This window comes from Myotis brandtii, unplaced genomic scaffold (genome assembly GCF_000412655.1).
Source record: "Myotis brandtii unplaced genomic scaffold, ASM41265v1 scaffold421, whole genome shotgun sequence".
Taxonomy (NCBI): Eukaryota; Metazoa; Chordata; class Mammalia; order Chiroptera; family Vespertilionidae; genus Myotis; species Myotis brandtii.
Genome location: NW_005366140.1, coordinates 1,585,085 through 1,594,016, shown reverse-complemented (window position 1 = coordinate 1,594,016; position 8,932 = coordinate 1,585,085). Strand labels below are relative to the sequence as shown.

The window sequence follows — 8,932 nt, the reverse complement described above, 5'->3', positions numbered from 1 at the left end:
TTCAGGTGAGCGGCACATGGCGGCGCCGGAAACCGGGCCAGGCCTTGGCGCCTGGGGACCTGCTCCGGTTCCCCGACTCAGGCCGGCCCCCAAGTAACCTGTACCGGATCCCTCACTCCCGCCGGGTCCGAAGTAATCTGTTTCAGGACCCCCTACTCTGACCAGGTCCAGCGTAACCTGTCCCGGTTGCCGCACTCCTTACTGGGCGCAGGACAGACCTCCGGGTCTGTTTGCGTCTGGGTGAGCTGCCTTGAGTACCTCCAAGACCCGGTGCGGATCTAGCTCAGGCCAGGTCTTAGGTGACTTGCCACAAGTCCTCTTCTGAGCATGTCCGAGGTGACCTGCCCTAGGTCCGTCTCCGGCCAAGACGGGGTGACCTGCCCCTCCACCTGGGTCCCGGACGATCTGCCCATATGCCCCCTTCGGTGGAACCCGAGCCCTGCCCCACCCCCACCTGTGGTCGCAGCCATCTGGGCACCCCGCATTCACACACCGAGCCTCCAGATCAAATTTCCCCAAGCCCAGGGACTCTGGCGAGGGGAGAGTGGAGGCTCCCAGGACAGAAAGGGAGTTTTTGCTTCCAGTCGAGAACCCCATACTCGCTGGCTATTGATGCTATTCTAAAGGCAGGTTGCATTTTGTTTTTCCTGCTTGAATTGCCTGTTGCTGAAACCGTCGTGTTACATAACTCCATAGCCCTGCCTTGGAAAAGTTAGGTTTGAGTTTGTTCCTCCAGTGGGCAGTGATAGTGGGTTTTACGTAAATGGATCTGCTACATCGGACATTTGTTTTTAATGATACGAACATTTAGCGAAAGCTGCTTGGGTGTTTTAAATTTGGGTTTGGGTTATGAGAAATATCAGGCAGGTGTACACTTCCTGGACCTGTGCGGGGCCTGGCTAGGGTCTTCGGCTGCGGTCCCAGGGAATGTCACCATCATCCTCTAGTCTCAGATTCCATTCAGCAGGTTTTCCTATGCCTGGCACTCCCCTCGGATTTATTTTCCTGAATTCTCAGCCAGGGAAGAGATACAAGGCTCACCTTGTCACAGGTGTCCCATGGCCTGAGGACCCAGTGCCAAGGCTGGGGGAGCCACCCCTTCCTCAGCCAGAATGAACTCAAAACCTGTCCTGGGTGATGGGGGCTTGCTTTCTGGTTGGGAGGGAGTCTAGTTGGTTGAGTCACTCCCGTGGGTAGGCCACCCACTTGGGCTTTCTTTTAGTCCCTTCTAGAAGCAGAAAACATTTGACTCATTCTAACCCCAGATTCCTTAAAAATAGAAGTCTGATGGGTGGGGCATCAGGGAGAACAGGTGTGCAGGTATGTATGTTTTTTTCAGTTTTGTTTCTATGTGGTGGAGGGAGGAAGGAGAGAGGGGAGAGTTGGTTTGGAGAGAAGAATGAGCTGCTGGAGGTGGGTGATCATACCTGTAGTCTGGACTCTAGATTTCTCTGTTTCCACAGCTGTAAAATGTGGCATAGCAGTTTTAGTTTTGTTACTTTTAAACATATATGAAATCTGAACTCCTGTATGAATGGACCAGAAAGTGCTGTTTGTAACTTGTGCTCACCTTGTCGTGTCTGGAAGCCCTAGGATAAAGATTTCTTGGTTGAGCAGTGTGCCACCATTTGTGGGGTGACCTGCCCTAGGTCCGTCAGGGTTGTAAAAGGTAATGGTTTTATTACAAATCCTTTTTAACTGTAGCCAATACAAAATAGCCAACCTGGAGCAGTTCTGGTTCTAGTTTTGTTCCTGGTGTTTTCGATTAATTGAGGGCATGTCCTTCTCTTTCAGTTGAAATAATCGATTTATTTTCCTCCACCTGAACACTGAGCTGTACAAAATAAAAGCATTAAAACTTCACTGGAGGTAAACATAGCAGTTGAGCTCACTTGAGTTGTGATGATATCAAAAGAGACTACTCTTCCTTACTGGTACTTAACCCTGATACCCATCCTCCTGTAGCCTAACTTTTGATTTGTATTTGGGGGAGGGGAGTAATATCCTTTGTCACAAGAGGAGGCCCTGAGTTTGGGGTCAGAAAAATTTGAATAGAATAGCAAAGTGAAAAAAAGTTTGTATCTCCTTTGCTAGTTGGTGGCATTGGCTTCCTACAGCATTTGGAAAGATTTTTCTTGTTTGTCCTCAGGAGTTAACTGTATGATGGGGCCTTTTGATCTGAATGCCTTTTGATCTTATTGGATGAGTGGTTGTAAAGCATCAAGTGCTCTGTAGCCAGTTTTGTATGGACAGATCACATTTTGTTTATCCACCTATCTGTTGGTGGACATTTGGGTTGTTCCCACTTTTACTTACTATGAATAGTGCTGCTGTAAACCTTGGTGTACAAGGTTCTTTGTGGATGTATGTCTTCAGTGAAATTGCTGGGTAACTCCTTCAGGAGCTGCCAGACTATTTTCCAATGTGATAGTCCTGACTGCCAGTTTTGCACAGTTGGTTTTACCTGAAAGTTTGTTTAGAGGCAGAGTGAGAGAATGTTCCAGCCAGGGTGAGAGAATGGCAGGCACGGGTGACACTGCTGAGTTCTTGAGTTGGTTCAAGTAACACTCATTTTCTTGTTTGTGAAATGAAACTGATATTTATCAAGTCCCTCCAGATCCTGGGATGAAAAGTGGTGAGGACACAGCCTTGCCAAGTGTCCTTAAGACAGTTTTCTTTTGCACAGCTGACCCTTTCGTGGGTTTTTCCCCCACCCCCAAAGGACGGGGAAAGGTAGTTTCAGAAGTCCTTTGCCTAATAGCTGGTGTTACAACCCTTCTGGTCTGTCTAGTTGAATTATTTCTTCTTAACTGTTGCTACAATTGTTTTTCCTCCAAACATTGGAATTTTGGTGAAAATCTAAGAGTTGGGAGTACTGCCTAATCAAAATAAAGAATGAACTGTTGATATATGCAACAGTGTGGATGCATCTTAGAATAATTACACTGAGTGAAAAAAGCACTTTGACAAAAATGATGAACCCATTGTAAGTTGAAAATATCATAATTCGGAAATGCATTTAATACAGCTAACCTACTAAATGCTATAGCTTAGCCTAGCCTACCTTAAATTTGCTCAGAACACTTACATTAGCCTACAATTGGGCAAAATCATCTTGCTGCAGCTGCCCAGCATCATGAGAGTATATCGTACCACATATCACTAGTCCAGGAAAAGATAAAAATTTAAAGTATGGTTGTACTGAATGTGCATTGCTTTCTCACCATCATAAAGTAAAAAAAAATCATAATTCTGGGGACTGTCTGTATATACTCTATATGATTTTGGTGATATAAAGTTCTATAAAGTGCTAGTGGACTTTGAGTAATAGAAAGCAGGTCTCTGGTTGAGAGAGGGGAAGAAAAGGAGGGATGGCAAAGGGCACTAGGGGATTTGGGGTGGTGAATATGGGTGTATACAGCCATTGACATCTGTCAACTTATAAAATTAAACACTTTAAACGTGTCATTTATTGTATGTCAGTTGTATCTCACTGTAAGATAAAAACCACATGGAGATACCACTGCCCACTTATTGGAGTGACTCTGTTTTTTTGTTTTTAAAAAGTTGGAAATACCACTTGGAACTCTCATACCTTACCGGTCACCCACAGCTCTGTGGCCCAGCAGGGAAACAAGGCAGGTGCCCAAATGTGGACCTGCTGGGAGGGTTACAGCAGCTTCGTTCATGAGAGCTCCAGACTGGAAACAACCCAGTGGCTGTAAACAGGTGACCAGATACACAAAGACTCTTCCTCAGTTGTAGTCCTGAGTACACAAACTGGGGCTTCTTTTTCCTTTTCAAGTGGGAAGATACTTTAATAAAGAGTTGTAACCTGTTCTTCAAAACCATACTTCCTGCTGCCTTCAGAATTCATGGAAGGCTGTCCCCACATATCCTTGACCATCAGGGAAACATATTTTCTTCTGCTTACTGGCCTGTAGCTTACGATGAGGAGGAGTGACACAGTTCACGGGTTCCTAAAAGCAGTGACTTTTTCCATCTGGTTTTGTGAATATGCAGTTCAGCATGCCTTGAGAAAATCAGAGATAAGACACTGGTAACCTTGCAGGAGTCCAACAGATGTTCATCTATCACTTTCTCCTTGTTGTATTTCCCAGGTTTGTTTCCAAATAGTGAGAACTCAACTAGCAATTAGAACAAAAGAAGGTTTTGTGTCAGTTAATGGTGAATAAGTGAAATGACTTCTTACTCAATTTACCCATTTCTTCACCCAGATTCAGGAAGATTATGGGGAAAATTAACGCCCAATGCAATACCAATATTAACTAAAAACTAAAGTTCTCTCTCAGTCCAGCTTCCACATACCAGAAAAAGACATCTTTCTAGTAGCTACAATGAGGTATGATCACATACTGTAGAGCCCTCTCATTTTTAAATGTGCAAGTCAGTGTTTTTCTAGTAAATTTCCGGGGCTGTCTGACCATTACCATAGTCACTTGCTGCCTTTGATTTGTCCTTCATGCCACCTTTTCTTTCCTTCATTTTTAAATTTATTTACTTTTGTTTGTTAATCCTCACCTGGGGATATTTTTCCATTGATTTTTAGAGAGTGGAAGATGGGGGGGAGGGGCGGAGAGAAACAGCTATGTAAGAGAGACACATCAATTGCTTGCCCCCCCCCACCCCCCCACCCATCCCCAACCAGGGCTAGGGATCGAACCTGCAACCCAGGTACGTGCCCTTGACCAAAAATGAACCCCCTGAGCCACACAGGACAAGGTCCCTCCATTTTTGCTCTTGTTCATCTTTATAGTCTTTGGTCAACAGCTATAACATAGGGAAATTGGGTGACCCCCTACTCAGCCATTTCTGATCATATGTTGAGATGTGCTTTCCCATGTGCTGGACCCTGCACAGGGGTTGTTCAGAGGCAGGAAGTGAGGCCTGGGAATCCTCATAGGTCTGTTCACATTTACTTCTGTCCCCTCTGTGCAGGCCATCAGGCCAGCCTCTTCAGCCTGGTCCTTGACTCCTGCCCTCAGCAATTCTGCTTGCTGTGCCCTCATTGCAGTCCAGCTGCAGCTACTTTGTTAGAAATGACAGGTGCTGCCCAGATTGTAGTTGACTTTAGGGATGGTGAGGGCCCAGAAGAGGGAGTGGTCTGCCCTGCGAGAGTGTGGCCTAGGCCAGAAGGAGAGTTCAGTCAGGGCGCTGTGGTTGGATGTGTGCTGCGTGCACTCAAGTGAATGTGTGAATTATCACGGTACCAGGCTGCCGCAGGGGTCAGTCCTCCTCCTGGGCATATGCTTGTTCTGCACTGGACGCCTCATTGCCTCCGAGGCCTCACAAGGAGTTATGCCTAGAGCAGACACGAGTTGCTATCTGTGGCTTTCATCAGGGTCTAGGATCCCAGGGCTGAGGCAGGCTCCCCTTGGATCGGAGGTGTGAGTGAGGATAGTGCTAGTCAGCATACCCTTGGGAGGCCGCACCTGAGAGGGGCAAGAGGCCTTCCTGGATGGAGAGGCTCCAGAAGAGTGATGAGCATGGAAGCTGGAGGGGGCAGATTCTGGGCAGCTGTGGTGGTGCAGAACTGTCCAGCCCGCAGAGTAGAACCATGATGCCCAGCTGTGTCTAGTGGGACCCAGAGCAGAGTGTGGCCTTGGGAAGTGCAGAGGGGACAGTGAGTCTAGCTGAGTCTCCAGGTCTCAGGGGGTCCTTGAACTCTTCTTGCCAGAAGAGCTTTCCTCAAGAGCAGAATGCTGCTGCTTCTGATAAATGTGGGAGGCCGAGTGGACCTGTGGCTTTCGAAGGGTCCTGTGCCTTTTTATATGTGTTGGTCCAGTAGCAGCTTGCAAGCTGGGCAACTGAGCCAGGCTTCTCAGGATCCCTGTGGACTGTTGCCAGGAGGCTTCTAGACATACAGCAGATGCAGGCTGCCTGCTGAGCTCTGAGCCCTTTGTCACTACTGAAGATGACACTTGCCTATCTACTTCAGCTCTTTGCAGAGCTCAGCTGCCAGGGATGACAGTGAGCCTGGAGAGGTGGCTCTCCTCACCTTGGGTGGGAGGCATTTGATAGAGCTTCCGGGGATTTCAGGTCGCCACCTGTATTGTGTAAAAATGTTTATTACGGATTCTCTAATGTGTAAGTAGTGAAAGTAAACCCTGTCCATCCATTACCTTGAGTTGACAGTTGTGAAGGTTTTCCTCTCCCCCTTTTTATGTTTTTCTTCACTGAAATGTTTTAAAGTGTCACTTCAGCTTCCTTCTGAGATTGCTCCATGAGAATTAGCGATGCCCAACCATTGCCCTACAGTATTTAGTCAGCATTTTTAGAAACAAAAAAAGGTACCTCTCCTTCGTAGTTTTACTGCTGTTCTCAGGTGAATGGTGTTAACAGTATTTCAGGACCTTCTGATACATGGGGCTTCCTTTCTCCACAATCAGATTCTTCACTGGTTAGAAAGTGTAACCTTTGCTTGATCCAAACCCCTTCTAGGTCCAGCGTTAATATGATTGTCATCTTTACCTGTCCTGCTCTCCAGGGCAGCCCTTCTTTTCTTTTCATGCCACTAAGCTCGTGTCTAGTTGGGTCATTGTCCTTGAGGTGTCCTGCCTTCTGGATACACCTTGGCTTCTTCTCCCTATATGTGTGGGGTGGGTTCCTACTCAGTCCTCAGGCTCCTTTGCTGGGCAGACAAGAGGCAGCCCAAGGTGACTGGGGGCATGTCCAGTATCCTCGGAGCATGGAAATGAATTACAGAGGTGGACTCAGCATGCTGACCAGAACAAGGGTCCACTAAGGGAGAAGAAGGGGAGTACCTTTTATCTAGAACCCAACTTTCTGTTGGGTGGGACCATGTCTTCATTGTAAATCCAAAATGGTCAGCTCCAATTTCATGTGGTTAAAACTAATGGATTAGAGGATGCTAAAAGACATCACCAATAATGTGTGATCATTCACTGGATCTTGAATTTAAACAACCATAGAGGACATTATTAGGACACTGGGGAAATGTGCCTGTGAGTATTAGATAGCAGTATTATATCAATATTGCTCCTGAGTGTGATGTCTGTACAGGTATGCCTTGGAGATATTGTAGGTGCAGTTCCAGACCACTGCAGTGAAGTTAGTCATGCCATTGTCTTGGTTTCCCAATGTGTATAAAAGTTATGTTTAGCCCTAACCAGTTTGGCTCAGTGGATAGAGCGTCGGCCTGTGGACTGAAGGGTCCCAGGTTTGATTCAGGTCAAGGGCATGTACCTTGGTTGCGGGCACATCCCCAGTAGGAGGTGTGCAGGAGGCAGCTGATCGATGTTTCTAACTCTCTATCCCTCTCCCTTCCTGTCTGTAAAAAAATCAATAAAATATATTTTTTTAAAAAAGTTATGTTTATACTACAGTATAGTCTATTAAGTGTACAATAGCATTATGTCTAAAAAAATAGTGCACATACCTTACTTTAAAGATACTTTATTACTATATAATGCTGACCATCATTGGAGTCTTCAGTAAGTTATAATCTTTTTGCTGTTGGGAGATTTTGCCTTCAATTTGTTAAAAGAACAAAAACAAAAAATAATATCTGCAAAGTGCAATAAAACATGGTATGCCTCTATTGTGATTATGGGGAGAAAGCTGTTGTCCTGGGCCCACAATTCTGAAGTGGATCAGGAAAATAGAAGTGTGTGTGCAGAGTGAGAAGGAAAGAGCAGTTGTGGTGAAATGGATCCAGGTGCCAGGTATATGGGCACTTCATTTTGAAACTTTTTCACAAGTTGGGGGAGGCTGAATCTTCTGTTATCCTTTTCCTGAGGCAGGGCTCAGAGGTTTCTGCCTCAGGCCACTCCGAGGGAAAGGTGATTTCCCACTCCCTCTTTTATATTTAAACCTTGGGAAAAAAAGAACAAATGGTGAATCACTTTACAGCCTTTGTGTTTTGGATGAGATATATTTATTTAACCAACACTAGTATGAGGGCTTCCTGGGATATGGACTCAGTTCTGGGTGCTAGGGTCATAGCAGGGAGCAGGACAGGCATAGTGGCCTCACTGGGTTCCCCCAGATGGGGTCAGGGGAGGCCTCCTGGGACTTGCCCTATAGACTGAGACCTGAAGGACCAGGATCCAGATGTGCAGAGACCAAGGGACAATGAGTGGCAAGGGCCCCTGGTACCTGCTGTCTGAGAGACTGAGGGACAGAAAGGTCTATTTCTTATTGAGTGGTATGATGCTTACGAAGTTTGGAGTAAAAACTGTGGTATAGTTTTTCCAGCACATTGAGTGGTAGTTTTTGAATGTACTTGCTTTTCCTCTGTGGTAATGAAGGTACCTCTCTTCGTACTGCTCTAATGCTCACCGTCTGAGTTCCGTAGTGGGGTGTATGGAACTGTCTCTGGCAGAAAACCCTTGTGGCTGTTGATCAGCTCAGCAGCTCACAGATAGACTTTATATAGTGAGTGTGTAGAACACAGGTGGAGAGGGAACTGTTTACCAGTGATGTGGTGCCTGAGGTAGGCTTAGGGTACCCTTGGGTGCAGGGAGGTCCTGCCCCTTTTGAGCCCAGCAGGATCCAGAGGTCCTGACTGGAAGTGAGGGCTTGGTGACCTTGGAGGACCTCAGTCCTGTGCCAGCTAAAGACGAGGACACCCTGCACTCCTCCCATTGTATCACCTGACATGGGATGTGGGCCTTCTCTGTCCCAGCTACTCTCTACTGCTTTAACTTAATTACGGTTTCTAAGGTCAAAACTTTTTTAAAACCTCAGTGCTTTTATTTTATTACTAGTGGCCTGGTGCATGAAATTCGTGCACATTAAAAGGGGATTAATGAGAGGAAATACTTTAATATTGCTATTTGCCCTTTCTCTATAATAGAAGTGTCAGAGATGAAAGAAAATTAGTAAAATGTATATGAAAATCTTCCTCCTGTCAGAGTCTGGGGTGCACCATGGGACCCAGAGTCAAGTC

General features: G+C 46.2%; 1 protein-coding gene across 1 annotated transcript in view; it reads left to right on the top strand.

Annotated features, from left to right (window-relative positions):
- The window catches only part of UPF1 (UPF1 regulator of nonsense transcripts homolog (yeast)), a 39,953-nt gene that overhangs the window by 209 nt on the left and 30,812 nt on the right, over window positions 1–8,932 (top strand). The gene's annotated exons all lie outside the window — the stretch shown is intronic.